General features: G+C 35.4%; 1 long non-coding RNA gene across 1 annotated transcript; it reads left to right on the top strand.

Annotated features, from left to right (window-relative positions):
* The first annotated feature begins 4,376 nt into the window (after positions 1-4,376).
* Positions 4,377-6,491, top strand: LOC141342066 (uncharacterized). The gene is made up of 5 exons (XR_012356656.1): positions 4,377-4,475; positions 5,228-5,278; positions 5,471-5,535; positions 5,647-5,754; positions 6,087-6,491. It is a non-coding gene; the product is annotated as an uncharacterized lncRNA (long non-coding RNA).
* The last annotated feature ends 9,753 nt before the right edge of the window (positions 6,492-16,244 follow it).

The following is a 16,244-nucleotide window of genomic DNA, read 5'->3' as shown; positions in this document are numbered from 1 at the left end:
ATGCTGTGGCATGACCTTAAAAAGGCGGTTCATGTTTGAAAACCCTCAAATGTGGCTGAATTACAACAATTCTGCCAAGATGAGTTGGCCAAAATTCCTGCACAGCGCTGTAACAGACTCTTTGCAAGTTATTGCAAATGCTTGATTGCAGTTGCAATTGCAAGTTTATGGTGCAAACACTTTTTCACACAGGGTCATGTGGGTTTGGATTTTGTTTTCCCTTCATAATAAAAAACTTCATTCAAAAACTGATTGATTTGAAACTGATTGAACTGGTTTGATGATCTGAAACAAACATGCATGATGTGTGACAAACATGCAAACAAATTAAAAATCAGGAAGGGTGCCAACACTTTTGTTGGATATATATATATATATATATATATATATATATATATATATATATATATATATATATATATATATATATCCAACAAAAGTGTTGGCACCCTTCCTGATTTTTAATTTGTTTGCATGTTTGTCACACATCATGCATGTTTGTTTCAGATCATCAAACCAGTTCAATCAGTTTCAAATCAATCAGTTTTTGAATGAAGTTTTTTATTATGAAGGGAAAACAAAATCCAAACCCACATGACCCTGTGTGAAAAAGTGTTTGCACCATAAACTTGCAATTGCAACTGCAATCAAGCATTTGCAATAACTTGCAAAGAGTCTGTTACAGCGCTGTGCAGGAATTTTGGCCAACTCATCTTGGCAGAATTGTTGTAATTCAGCCACATTTGAGGGTTTTCAAACATGAACCGCCTTTTTAAGGTCATGCCACAGCATCTCAATAGGATTCAGGTCAGGACTTTGACTAGACCACTCCAAAGTCTTCATTTTGTTTTGTTTTTTCAGCAATCCAGAGGTGGATTTGCTGGTGTGTTTTGGATCATTGTCCTGCTGCAGAACCCAAGTTTGCTTCAGCTTGAGGCCACGAACAGATGGCTGGACATTGTCCTTAAGGATTTTTGGTAGACAGCAGAATTCATCGTTCCATTTATCACAGCAAGTCTTCCAGGTTCAAAAGGAGCAAAACAGCCCCAGACCATCACACTACCATCACCATATTTTACTGTTGGTATAATGTTCTTTTTCTGAAATGCTGTGTTACTTTTACGCCAGATTTAATGGGGGACACACCTTCCAAAAAGGTCTCGTCAGTCCACAGAGTATTTTCCCAAAAGTCTTGGGGATCATCAAGGTGGTTTCTTGCAAAACTGAGACGAGCCTTTATGTTCTTTTTGCTCAGCAGCGGTTTTCGTCTTGGAACTAGCCATTTTTGCAAACACTTTTTCACACAGGGTCATGTGGGTTTGGATTTTGTTTTCCCTTAATAAAAAAAAACCCTTCATTTAAAAACTGCATGTTGTGTTTACTTTTGTTATCTTTGATTAATATTTAAATTTCTTGATGATCTAAAACATGTGTGACAAACATGCAAAAAAAAAAAAGAAAAATCAGGAAGGGCACACCCCTGTGTGTGTGTGTGTGTGTGTGTGTGTGTGTGTGTGTGTGTGTGTGTGTGTGTGTGTGTGTGTGTACCTGGTATTCATCACGTTGCGGGGACCAAATGTCCCCACAAGGATAGGAATACCAGTAGATTTTGACCTTGTGGGGACATTTCTTAGGTCCCCATGAGGAAACAGGCTTATAAATCATGCACAATGAGTTTTTTGATGAAGTAAAAGTGTGCACAATCTCCTGTGAGGGCTAGGTTTAGGTGTAGGGTAGGTGTAGGGCGATAGAAAATACAGTTTGTACAGTATAAAAACCATTACGCCTATGGAATGTCCCCATAAAACATGTAAACCCAACATGCGTGTGTGTGTGTGTGTGTGTGTGTGTGTGTGTATAACTAATTAACCACACATTTTTCTCTAAAATTGTCATCTGAAATCTGACTGCAGTTCACTGATTTATTGAACAAAAGTGCAAATGCAATACAGATGAAAGTTGAAAGGTGAGCCCTCTCTTAAATCTAACGCCAGTTTCACACCGCAAGCGTGAGCTGCACGTCAGCGTAACTACATTACTACCAGACAAACAACATTTACACAAACTGAGAGATGCAAAAAGTGTTACGTTGTGCTCCCCTAATCATAAAGCTGCACACGAATGAGGTAAAATATGGGTAGCGCTAGAGCCTACGTGTGCATTTTTTTTTTTTTTTTTTTTTTACATTTTTCATTTATTATTATATTTTATTATTGTATTTTACCTTTATTTATATAGTACTTTATACAATCCAAGACTCAATCAAAGCAGCTTTTCTCGATGCAAAATAAATAAATAAATAAATAATCTGCCGTAAAACATTTAGGAAGTTTCTGGCTTTTTTTTAATACACCATGCTTGCCTTGCACCCAAACTGAATTATTAAAACACATTTATATCTTCTGTAGCCTAGGCCTACATATTTTGGATTTTTTTTTCTTTTGATTACGATTCTTGTTAAACTTACTAGACATGCGTATTATATGTGCATTCTAAGCTTGTTCCATGCATTTTATAAAACTTTTGTGTGAAATCATATTTATTTTGGCCATCAAAAGTGTACTGTCCCTTTATTTGAGCGTGAGCAGCGCAGCAAAAATAGACTCGGCGCCGAAACCATTGCTTCAGCGCTGCTCACGCGACGCTCCTGCTTGACGCTCACGCGCTGCTCCTGCTGCCGGTGTGAATGCAGTCATTTGTTAACATGGGCGCCGAAAAAAATACGCGCTGCTCACGCGCCGTTCACGCTTGCTAGGCTTTGTGGAGCAAATCAACTGTACGACCAGTGAAAGTATTTAAGTTGCCGCTATGGAAGCAAAATGCAATGAAATGCTGTGCCAGTGAGTACTCACATCTAATGCATTAGTAGTTTAATCAAAAAAAAAAAATGTTAACAAAAGGATACCTAGCCTCAGCAAACAAATAAACAAAAAGCAGATAAACATATTTTTTGGATGAACTATCCCATTTAAGCTGAGTAACATGACTCATACTCTGTGGTTGACAGGCATGTGTTTCCTGAAAACTGATAACCACAGTGGCCGCCATGAACCCATTGTCTTTCAATTGGTGTCTTCAATTACTGCTCAACTGACTCTGATTGTGTCTCGAAGAAGATTCTCTACTAAGTAGCACATTAGAGGTTGTTAAAAACTTATTTCATGATTTGAAGTGGTCATGTGTCGAAATTATTTTACATTCATCAAATCAGGGGTTTCCCTTATGACATTTACTACTATTAGTATGACGCATCATTGTAAAAACTAATGACATATTCACAACTGTGGTTTACGAACTTAGTAGACCTCAGAGTGTTAATAGTTGTTGACCATAGTTTGATAACGGTGTACCTCAAAATCATAGTGATGTGGTCTGTCTGACACAGTCTAGGTCCCTATATTTCACTAACGGACTCTGAGTAACTTTTTTCCAGTAAATACCGATCATGAACATACACTCTGTCACCACAAAAACCATGTCTTCATCCACGGCTTCAAAACTAAAACATCTGGTGTCCCTCAACAACACAAAAATCTTAGTCCCTACTTTTGGTTTGGTTTCCTACAAACAAACTGAATGTTGGCGATTCTTGTCTCTGGGCTCCATCCACAACATCAGTACACGGCCTCAAGTGAAACAAACATGTGTTGATTTTCTGGTACAGAAAAATGGCCCTACAGAGGTAAGGTAGTTAAGAAGTAAAAAAACAAAAAAGGCCTAGTAACCTCTCACAGTACCACACTGAAAGTAGGAGATATATGGAGGAACTAAATTTTATTGGTCTATATCATTGCACATTTTTCTTGCCTTGTTTTTGTTGGAGAAATTATCCAACCGAATGGCCTAACATGACATATACAACTATTTGTGTCAAACACTGGCTTTTTTGGGTCTACAGCTTATAAAAACGTAGTGTGTTGTTGTTTTTTTAGCTTGTTTACTGTACACCTTGTCACATAGCAGCTTTAAGATATTGTTTTATTTTTTTGTTATAAGTCAGAAATGGCAAAGAGTCCGCTTCCCGCAATACAAAGTCAATGGAGAGTGTTGGATCCCCCCTCCCCCCGGCTCCAATAGAGTCTGGCTGCAGACATGCACTCTCAGCGGCGCATGCGCACTCAGACACATGCACTCTCAGCCGCGCATGCGCAATTAGACACATGCACTCTCAGCCGCGCATGCGCAATTAGACACATGCACTCTCAGCCGCACATGCGCAATTAGACACTTGCACTCTCAGCCGCGCATGTATAATCAGACATGCACTCTCAACGTGATACACAGGATTCAACGGCCACACAGGAATTGTAAGTATATTTATTTGTACAAGATTAAGTAAAGTAAAATTGTTGTTTTTAATTCTTAGGTAAATGATCTTTACATTTATCTGATATTTCAGGCACACACAGGCACCTCGACGTAATGGACGTATTTTAAAACGGATTAGAGGAATCAACGACCGCTAAAGGATTATTGTAAGTGTTTTTATTTCATTCGCACAAGAATAAAGAGATGTGAAAGTGCTTTTTCAATTATAAGGTGAACGACCGTTATCAAAAAACTATCCTGATATCTATCACATCGCGTCTGTGGTAATTGGGTACCTATTATAATTTATACGGTAAATTAGTGAAGAACTGTCTAAGTAAATTCAGTTTTGTTTAGACGGTGAAAAAATGAGTGTTTTACTGGGCTTGACCTGCTCTAATTGTTTAGACGAGGTGCTACTCAACATTATTTAATCTGAAGATGGATTTTTTTTTTAAATAATAAAAGTAATTTTAAAGTTAACAACGGTTCTTTAAAATGAGACATGAAATACAGCTCAAAGAAATTAACAAAAATTAAAAGAATATTAAACAGAATGATTTTCATTTCTGTCCCTTCAATTTATGCTCACAGCTGCTTCAATCAGTAGTCTTAGAAGGTTTAAAGCACCTGTTACCAAAGTGCACATTCTGCACAACTTGCTGCACTTTGTATCATTGCCCCTTGTGCCATTCATTTTATCTAAATCTAATTTATCTATCCATTTTACTCTATCTATCTATCTATCTATCTATCTATCTATCTATCTATCTATCTGTCTGTCTAATCCATCTAAATATAATCTATCATCTAAATATAATCTGTAATCTTTCTAAATATAATGTATAGTATATCTAAATCTAACGTATGAAATATTAATATTACGAAATTGTGCTTATTTCCTCTTATTATATTTAAGGGTTTTCCTGGACAACCATATGGAAACGACTTTGGTGTATTAATGTTGATGGTAAGATGTACAATATGTTTGTGGTTAATTTGTGTTTTTGCTCTTAATACATACTTGTCTTTCAATTATTGTCTGCATTGTACATGTACTGAATGCCCCATTTGACTACACAGTTGTAAGTATTATTATAGTATTCACTAACACTGAGAAACTGAAACTTACAAAGGCCATTACCTTTTATGTTTTGAGCAGCTGGACATGGCAGAGCTGAGGAAATGGTGGTGTGTCATGTTGATAGAGAATTTTGGACTGGAACGGTAAAGAATTGTTTTTTTTGTTGTTTTTGTTTTGTTTTTTGGATTTTGAAAATTAAAAGCTTTCATGAGAGAGGAATTATGTAACATTAATGTTCAATCTCTATTTTCCAGACATGGAAATTGTTTGCCCACTATGCTGAGGAGTCCAAAGCCTTCCTGAGAGGTGATCAGCAGCCTGTATTTTGGTTGTATAAAAGGAGGTTTGAAGAAATCTCTCAGGTAAAAGCACTTGAAGAATCATAAGGTTAAAAATAGCATGTTTTCTTGACAAACTAGGTAAACTTGTGCTGTATTTTTCTATACGTTCAGGTAATTTGTACATGTTACTTTGTAGCTCCTCAGGAAAAGTGCCAGTTACCTTAAAAGGTAGTACTAAAGGTAACAGATTCAAACTCAAAATTCTAGGTAGATGAAATGTCTCTTCACCCGTGAGTTTGCATCGGAAAAGCAGGTGGTTCAGTCTATTTGAAAAGTAGGTGTTGTTAGAGGGATTGCAGTCATTATTGTTCAGCATATTTGTATATATCCTCTTTTGCATTGTTGTTTCTTAGGTGCGTGTCTTAAGACTGCAAGTCAGTGATGCATGGAGAACTCTGGGGATGATCTTGGCTCAATTCAGCTTCCTCGTATACTGTGCATGGAGGATGAAGAAGCTGCTGAGGCCTTGGACTGGTTCATCAAGGACGATCTTGTAGAGCCACTGATATTTGTTTTTGAATTTTTGCAAGACATGCATAATTATAATTTTTAGAGCATATTATTATCGAACACTACATTTAAAAACATAGTTGTTTATTTTTTATGTAATGATTTTATAATATAATAGTAGTTATAGTAAGTAATCTTTCATTTATTTTATCTATGTATTAAAATTGTTTGACAACAACAACTTAAATAACCCACATATTGTCACAATACCATGTCATGTTATTTACTAAAGTAAACAATCACCAACAGCTGTGTGTTGAATTATTTTCCTGGTGTGTTTTGGAAGCATATTTAACATTGAACATTGAATGTGACAGCAACAGACTATGACTTTTAATCTATGATTTAATAATTCATTATAAAATGTTAAATGTACAGTAGTCAACTTTTAAAGTGGATCAAAAAAGTACATCAAAGTTGTCCTAAGACAAAAATGTGTATTGTTTTGGTTTTAGGACATCTTTGATAAAAGATTTTGATCCACTTCAAATGTTGATTACTATATATACATATAAAATTCTCATTGTGCAATGAAGGATTATAAATGGTGTTAGTCAATGACTTAATAATTCATTTTAAAGCTTATATATACAGTAGTCAGCACTTCAATCGAAGTTGTCCTTAATCCAAAACAATAACCATTCTTGTCTTACAGGACAAATTTAACTTTTTTGATCCACTTCAAACGTTGACCACTGTATAATGTTTCAGTTTAATTTTAATATAATTTATAATTATTATAAATAAGGAACATGTGTATAAGAAAAAGTTAAGCTTTATTTAGTGATGTTTTTTGCCAATATGCACATCTTTTACACAGGCACATATGCAAAGTAATCTGACATTACTGAAGTAGATTGAGTGTTGATTATTAGTGTTTGTACTAGCATTTTATATAAATCCGAGCCATGACCAGAAACACCAGTCTTTACGGCACTCTTAAATAGCAGCATTTTCCAGTCCACCTCCAAAAAATACGTTTTCTTTTTCATGTATATTTTCAGGCGGTGTTAATAGGAAGTTATTTTATTTCGTGCTTTTAGTTTGTAAAAAGCATTTTGAAGTGTTTCTGCCTTCGACCTACTGTAAATATCGCATGCATGAATCTGAGCGCGTGCGTGAGGCTGAGTGCATTTATCTAAATGCGCATGCGCGGCTGAGAGTGCATTTGTCTAATTGCGCATGTGCGGCTGAGAGTGCATGTGTCTAATTGCGCATGTGCGGCTGAGAGTGCATGTGTCTGAGTGCGCATGCGCCGCTGAGAGTGCATGGCTGTATCCGAAATCGCCCCCTATACCCTATTCACTATTCCCTACATTAGTCCACTCGTACAGTTCACTTGAAGGAGTGAATGAAAACGAGTGAGTGAATTCGGACACTAAGTGCACCGGAAGGACTGACGCTTTTGTATAGCATTGCTAACTGTTTAACAACCATTTAAAACGGACAGTTCGAGTAGTAAGATTAAAGGATTTATCTTGAACTATGTCAGGGAATTTGCGTATAAACCCTGGTTAAACAGTTTAATAATCAATTTACAACAAATTTGTACCTGTGTAAAATGAATGGACGGATGGACGATTCAGCTGCGGGCGCCATCGTCTGGCGAGACGCGGGAATTCAGTCAGCGCGCGACTCTCACAGTGCATTATGGGTTATCTCTAGCTGTTGAGCGTACATCGGTTGTACACTCGTTTTTGCGGTGCATTGTGGGATTGAATGAGTGCACTCGGGAATGTCCACTATGGTTTCGAACACCACTTAAAATGGCTGTCCCCTCAAATAGTGCCCTATTTGAGGGTATAGGGGGCGATTTCGGATACAGCCCATGTCTGCAGCCAGACCCTTCTCCTCGGCTTGGGCGTGGCCCAAGTGGCGCTGCTGCCGTGTGACTGCTGTGACGTATCATTCTGCTGTTCTGTTCTGCACCTTAGTGAGAGAGCGGAGCGGGGGAAATAGAGAGTGCTGCTGTTCAACGGGGTTACTACGTCTCTTCTTCAGTTCGAGATGAAAGCTGTCGGTAAGCCTTAAACATTACTAAATTCTACTTTTCTAGCTACTGATCCTTTTTGTGGCTACAATACGTTTTGTTAACCAGAATGGTGTGAATTATGGTTTAGGATCACCCTTAAATGAGTCAACGTTAAACTTACCTGTCACTGATTTATTTGGCATCACTATGCTGAAAACACTTTTTTATTATTTTATTATTACACCCTTATCCGCCGTTGGAATTTGACTGATGTTAGTTTAGGTTCTACCCCCTCGGTAGGCAGAACGTACAATACAAGCCTTGTGGGGCATTTGATCCCCGTCATGTAGCTGTTTCTCATGTGTGCAATTGCGTGGGGCCCCGCGAGCTTTACCAAGGGGGACACCCCCCCCCCCCCTCCCCCGCGATCGTAATACTCGGACAGGAATGCTATCGCGAATTCTGATGACGATTTCTCCCGAGGAACCCTCCCAAAAGCGCCCCTGCGCTCAGGCGCGCGTGTGTGTGTTTCCTCATAGGGACTTTCCACCTGTTTCTGTTGCTTTTATGCTGAGCAAATGATATTTTCTTTCTCTATCCCTACCCCTGAACTTTATTGCAGTTTTATTGTTGATCTGTTTCATGAGGAATGTTGGCTGGTCTCCACAATGTAGCTGTTTCTCATGTTTCACTGTCTCTGATTCATTTGGTCCCATAGTGTAAACCATGGGCTTCACTAGACCCCATTTACTGGGGCACGTGCCCTGTTAAAAATCTGCTGTGCCCCAGTAAAATCTTAAATTTGAGTTACAATTAACTGTATTTGTCAGTGTATTAATATCCGGAAATAAAGAAATTAATGTATATGCAACAACTGAATCAACGCTTGTAAAAGGAACACATTTTAACCTTATACCTAATGCCTAATACTTAATTTGCTATAGCTCTAATTTATGACACAACATAAACAGTTGGCAGTAATTGTGGATGCTGTGTGGTAATTACCTAGTGACTAAAAGGACTATACTCTAGTTTGGCTTGTTTTGAGTGAGATTAAAACATGTAGTTACATTCACACCAATTATGTTAGCTAGATAGTTGATTTACAGAAGCAGCACTGCATTTCTGCATTTATAAAGTTTAATACAGCACAGCTAATTTTATATACATTGATTGTCTTAAAATGCTGAGAATGTTCATGTGAAGTATGATGAAGACACTTCAATATGTTTATAAAGCATAAATGCATACATTTACTTTCCCATAGTGCTTGCTGCAGTGTAGGAATAGTGGGTTACACAGGTTTGTAGTTAATTGTGTTGTACACGCAACTGGCCTTCAAGAAAGAGAAGTGATGTGAGTAATGGGGGGCCTGTGGCTCAATAGGGCTTTAGGTCTAGCAACGCCCCTGGTGTAAACCAGTACACACATTTACTTAGTTAAATGGGAACATTTATAGACTAACACTGTTTTTTATGTACCGGTAGTTACTTTTTATGTACCGGTAGTTACTTTGTTGGTCTTAACTTTTCTAACAGTTCTAACAGTTTTACTGTTGGTGAAAGCACAAGAGTCAATCAATCACATCACGGCCCTGGCTTTTTTTTGTTTGTTTGTTTGTCTTTGTTGTCAGAGTTGTGCGACGCTTAGTTTGCAGATACCAAAAAAATAGAAATGAATGAAAAGTACCAAACCAAATCTTACCTGCCTGTGACTTCAGTGTAAACTCTAAAAATAGCTCAATCCAAAATAAATATTTAATGGCAAACAGGTTGAAGATTAGCTGATAGACTAATCTTCATTGACTTCATTGTCATACTTTTTTGACAGAATTTCTCAAATTCAACAGTTTACTCATGGAGCCACATTGAAATCTCCATATCTCTGAAAATGAACTATATAGGACCTTAAAAATAAGATACCAAAAGAAAAGTTTCTTCTTGATCTGATTTCTTGTCCTCTTGACCTCTTTGGTCTGATATTTCAAAATAAAGAACAGTTAGAAAAACGTAGTTAAAAGTAACTACTAAAGTAACTTTAAAGTACTACATTAAAAAAAATGACTTTGATTGAATTTCCCTCAGTGCTTCAGTACTGAGTATACCTGAGCTTTTACTGTACGAGCATGCTATAGACAAAGCAAGTCATTTTTTACATATAGTACATTTACATTATTTGGATTTATAATAAATTTGTCATTGACTGTAGTCAATCCTCAACAATGTTTTGAGCCTTGTTGGTGTAAGGTCCACGCAATTGGCCCAACGGAGGTATCCAATGGTGGATGAAGGTTTCTTCCGTGTTCAGTCTTTTTAGCGCGCAAAGTTATTAAATATAGGTTACGTTTAAATCTGACTCCATTTTATTATCTAATCTGACTCCATTTTAATTGTTACCTCGTATTTGGGTTAGAATGCCAATTGTTATTGATCATTCATAGAATAATTTGTTCAGACATCTGATTATTCTATTTATTCTTTAGTATTATTTTACTCATTTATTTGGGAGTTTACTAGAGTCAATAATTACAGAGTAAAACAGAATGAAATCAAATGTTACAATTTATTATCAGTCAGGTATTATGCCAATTCAGAGATATCAAATCATATCAATACAAACATCAAATTCTCAAAGATAAATCTAAGAGTAAAAAGATGCATACCTGACCTTAGAAAAATACATAGTGTGAAGTGTAGAGATACACCTCACACTACGGGCTTCTCGCTACAGAATCGCCCTGATCCTTTTGTTCCATTTCCTTAAGTACTCAGACCAAGACAAATAACCACCAAATGGAGACAGGAACCTAACAATTGGAATTTGCATTGATCAAGTCTCAGACATGATCGTTTACACCTTTTGGGGACAGATGGTAATTAGCATTAAAGACACTAGGAGATGGCACACCCTCTACAGTGATCAAAATATCTATAAACTTAGTATCTGTTTACCCTTTAGTTTACTTCTTGTAAGAATGAGACCATTGTACCAGACACACAGAGACAATTCAAATGATACCAAACATGACTGTGAATAACACTTGCATTCATGTAAAACACTATATTTTGATATTGACCATTCTCAGTCATAGAGGATGGGTGAGGGGAAATGGTAGGGAAGGACAGGTGAGAAAGGACTTTAAGCACATCTTCTGTAAGTAAAATGTGGAACCATATGTCTGGATCTTAATTCACCATGTGTGTATTGTCCGTCTTAGAAGATCAACGTGTCTGAGGTTCTGTAAACCTTACATTGGTTTTATATTAACTTGAGTTTGCAATGTTGATCATCATACTACTCCTAATATGGGCATTCGTAGGTTGTTGTGAGGTGGTTTCGCTTTGTTCTGTAGTCACGAGTTATGAGTGGGTGATGAATGGTGAATGAGCGACATATGTTAATATTTAGCTTCAGTCAGTGAAAGAGAGCCAATCAAGGCATGCAGTAGGGAAAGTTATAGGAAATCATATAATCTCTTCATGCTTGATATGAGATAATATCTTCAAAAACTGTTTACTAGCCTGCCAGCATTTTGAAAACAAAGGGGTTTTGTCTAGATTACCTGCTTAAATGCACATTAATTGGGAAAGGTGTTTACCAGTTTTCCAGTCCTATTGGTAGCTATAGATTTGTAAAGAAATGTTATAGCTTATTAAGTGTTATAATTGTGTTGGTTCTATATATATATATACATATATATAGAACTTTGACTTTGGCTTTAGATTTGACCCAAATATACTTGGATTTAAAGTAAATCAAATATATCTGGATTCATTTTCTCAATTCCAAGTGTTGGCATGCATTGTTTTGACTTTGTCTCATGCCTCTATATTTTGTAAGAGTTTATTGTGTGTTTTCTCTTTCAGTTGGAGTCATTCTGTTCATGTATTCGAGCATCAAACTGACATTAGCATCGGTTGTGTTGCAATGCGCTGGGAAGAGACAGAATGATGGACAATTCCTCTTTGAAATGTTGTATGACATTAAAGAGTACTTCAGTGACTGTGAGATACAGTTGCTTGTCAATGTAAGTATTTTAAGTAATGAGATTGAGAAAACCCACTATTGTTGGCTATTAAATAATTTATTTACATACTGTGTCGTTTAGTCATTTGATTTATTGAACTGAACTGTAAGATTTGTTTGCCATCTACTGAGTCATAGTTCATAATATTTGAATATTTTATTTACTTCCTGATTTAGTAAACAACTGTAAGACTAGGTTTGGATGCTAAACTTCAAAGGCGACTGAGTTTCTATTCCTCCCACCATACATCTTTATTACTTCTCTTTCCCTCTCGTTTAGAAAACCCTGAAAGGACTTTTTGCAGAAGGAAAACCATCATTCATATCTCCTATTACAAATTTAACTGCAAGCACTGCCACCTTGCAGGCCTGTCCTGAAAATCTCGAGTGCTTTCTCTCCTGCCCCAAAAGCGAAGTAAGTGTAAAATTGTTTGTAATAATACATGTTTTATTGCTTTTATATACTGCATTGCCATCAAATTGAATGCCATTGATATTTAGTAGCATAACTGAACTGACCCTGCTTTGCTTTATGTTTGTTTTTATTTATTTTGCAGATAATTGAAAACCAGCAATGTTCTTGTAAGTAACTGATTTATAACTAGATTTTCTAAACATGACATATCTTGACAGTTTGGATACTCCTTACTCTAAGAATTTGCTGTCTGAAAACAAGAATACGCATTTTCCTGTACAGTAGTTTAAAAGTAGAGCAGGGTGCTAGTGAGAGAAATGAAATGAACATTTGGCTTTTGTTGTGGCCAGATATAGTAAATGTGTAAAGGAAGTTGTTAGAAAGTGAAAGGTGAAAGCAGCGACACTTATCTAAGAGGATATGACTATTTGTTTGTAGTCTTTGTGCCAGATTGTACATTGATGTCAGCTTTCGTGACGTAAACTGTAATAACAACCCTGTTTGGCACATAGTAATATCATGTTACTCAAATCAAAGGAATTGATCTTGAATTGCCCTAATACATGAACTGAATAAAATAACATTGTATTGCAGGTGATATCAGCTCTACGACTTCACCTTCTGAAGGTAAGGCTCTATTGCTTATGGTATAGTGCTATCAGGCTGCTTAAAGGAAAGTGTGCAAATAAATTGTTACAAATCAGTTTCACATTTTCTTTTTTAGGCCAGCAAACTTGCACACTCTTAAAAATAAATATTCTTTTTGGCATCAATGGTTCTGTGAAGAACCTTGAACACCGCTGAAACCTTTAAAATGCAGAAAAGGTAATTTATAGTCAAAAAGGTTCTTTAGATTTTTAAAATATCTTTCAAAATGGTTCTTTTAGGAACTGTTCACTGAAAGGTTCTTTGTGGAACCAAAATGGTTCTTCTATGGCATCACTGCATAAACACACTTTTGGAACCATAAGTGTACCCTATCCTGATTCATAATGCAGCAATCATCCTTCGAGCAAAATAGAGGGCAAAAGGTAGCTTTCATTGACTTTGGTTTTAGAACTATATTGTTTTCTTCACAGATATATTAGGGATTAATGATAATTTTTTTAACCTGCAGCTCTGAGATAAATCACAAAATTACATCTTTAATTTACAGCACAATGTTTCAGAAAATCTCAAATCTAAAAAATGCTGGTACAATATATTGGACTTATTTTAAATATAAATTTAACAATAAACTTCACAAATACAGTATTACATTCCTGTCAGGTGCAATCTTATACGTCCAAAACTGCTCATTTTTAGAATATAGATATGAAAAAGCTCTCTTGGGATGTTCTTTTGTCCATTTTTAATTAGTTTATTCAAGTAGGATCTCTTCAGATAAGTGGGTAATGTAATTGTTCACCTTAAATTTGCTTGTATTAAACAATATTTTGTAAAGCACACCAAAATAATTCTTACTTTAGCTGCAAAAGCTTATATCACTTAAATGAGTAGTTCACTTTCAGAACAAGAATTTACAGATAATGTACTTACCCACTTCTCGTCCAAGATGTTCATGTCTTTCTTTCTTCTGTCGTTAAGAAATTGTGATTTTTGAGGAAAACATTTCAGGATTTTCCTCAATATAATGGACTTCTATGGTGCCCCCGAGGTTGAACTTCCAAAATGCAGTTTAAATGCAGCTTCAAAGGGCTCTAAATGATCCCAGCCGAGGAAGAAGGGTCTTATCTAGTGAAACGATCGGTTATTTTCTAAAAACATTTACACCTAGCTAGACAAGAAAAGCATTTAAGGTTAAAAAGTATATAAATTGTAAAAAAGATTTGAAAATAACCCATTGTTTGCTAGATCCTTTTTTCCTTGGCTGTGATCATTTAGAGACCTTTGAAGCTGCATTTTGGAAGTTCAAACTCGGGGGCACCATAGAAGTCCACTATATTGAGAGAAATCCTGAAATGTTTTCCTCAAAAAATATAATTTTCATTACCACTGAAGAAAGAAAGACATGAATATCTTGGATGACAAGGGGCTGAGTACATTATCTGTAAATTTTTGTTCTGAAAGTGAACTACTCCTTTAATCTCATTTAAATAAAGGAAAATAACTGGCTTTTCTCACACCTCTTGTTTTTGTGTTTGTTTGTTTGTTTGTTTTCCAGTGGGTTTTCCTGACTGGACCGTTGGTGTTTGGACTGGAGTTAGTGCATCTGTGATTCTGTTGGTCTTTGCGATTATCGCCTTTGTACTTTATCAGATACAACAAAGGTGAGGTCCTCTAAAAAAGTGAAGATTTAGTCATGCACAGTGCTATTATTAGGTACTGGCATGAACTAGCTAAAAACACGGGTTTCACTTTAATTTGACGGTCCCCTTTAACACATACTGTTGCCTATAAGTAACATTGCACCTCTCATTAGAGTGTTAATAGAGTATTCATAGACTGGTAGGGTTAGAATAAGTTGAGATGTACTTTCAAAGTTACTTATAGTCAGTAGAATGTCTGTTGGGAGACCATCACAATAAAGAGTTAGCAGATTATTATTAAGCAGGCAATCAACTAATACTCTAATGACAGTTTGTAGACATGTAGTTCTTTATAGTCAACAAAATGTTCAAAAGGGACCATCAAAATAAAGTGTTACCCAAACAGCTCTGTATAATATTTGTCTTTGAATATTTGTGTAACCATAATTGATTCTGTGTTATAGGTCAAGAAATCCTCGTAATGGTCGATATCCTACTCAAGAGACTGTAGAATTGGGAAGTGTCCACAATTCAGGATTGTAACTCAGAACCCTGTGGCGCTGTATGTCTGTGTGCTGCCCACAAGGCAAATTAATTATATTTAGTCGTAATTATAATAATGTGTACTAAAAATATCATCAAAAATCATAAAAGTGAATTTTATGTCTGTATGTCACAAAATAAATAAATCTATAAAATAAATAAATTAATATATTTTATGAATATATATATATATATATATATATATATATATATATATATATATATATATAAAATTAAATTTATAGTTTAATACAGGTAACTATGTATATTATATATTCATATTATAATGTGTACTAAAAATCTTTTATCATAAAAGTTAATTTTATGTCTGTTACACAAACAAGCACATACTCAGTATTTATATTTATTTATAAAAATAAATATATCTATTAAATAAATAAATTAATATATTTTATTTACAAATATATATATATATATAAGTGAAATTATAGTTTATTACAGATAACTATGTATTCATATTATATATTAATATTATGTGTACCAAAAATATTTTATCTTAAAAGTTAATGTTACACAAACAAGCACATATTTTATTTATAAAAATAAATATATAAAATAATTCAATAAATATATTAAGTGATAATTTAATACAGGTATTAAAAGGGCAAGTATTTTCTATAAATACAGTTGATGTCCAAAGTTTACACCCCCTTTCAGAATCTGCAAAATGTTAACTATTTTACCAAAATAAGAGGAAATAAGGGTTGAATTTATAAAAATGTTTCAAAAGTTAAAACGGTTACATACACTTAATTCTTAATACTGTGTTGTTACC

This window comes from Garra rufa, chromosome 9, assembly GCF_049309525.1.
Source record: "Garra rufa chromosome 9, GarRuf1.0, whole genome shotgun sequence".
In the NCBI taxonomy this organism is placed as follows: domain Eukaryota; kingdom Metazoa; phylum Chordata; class Actinopteri; order Cypriniformes; family Cyprinidae; genus Garra; species Garra rufa.
The sequence above is the reverse complement of the archived record's forward strand: the minus strand, read 5'-3'. Positions and strand labels throughout refer to the sequence as shown.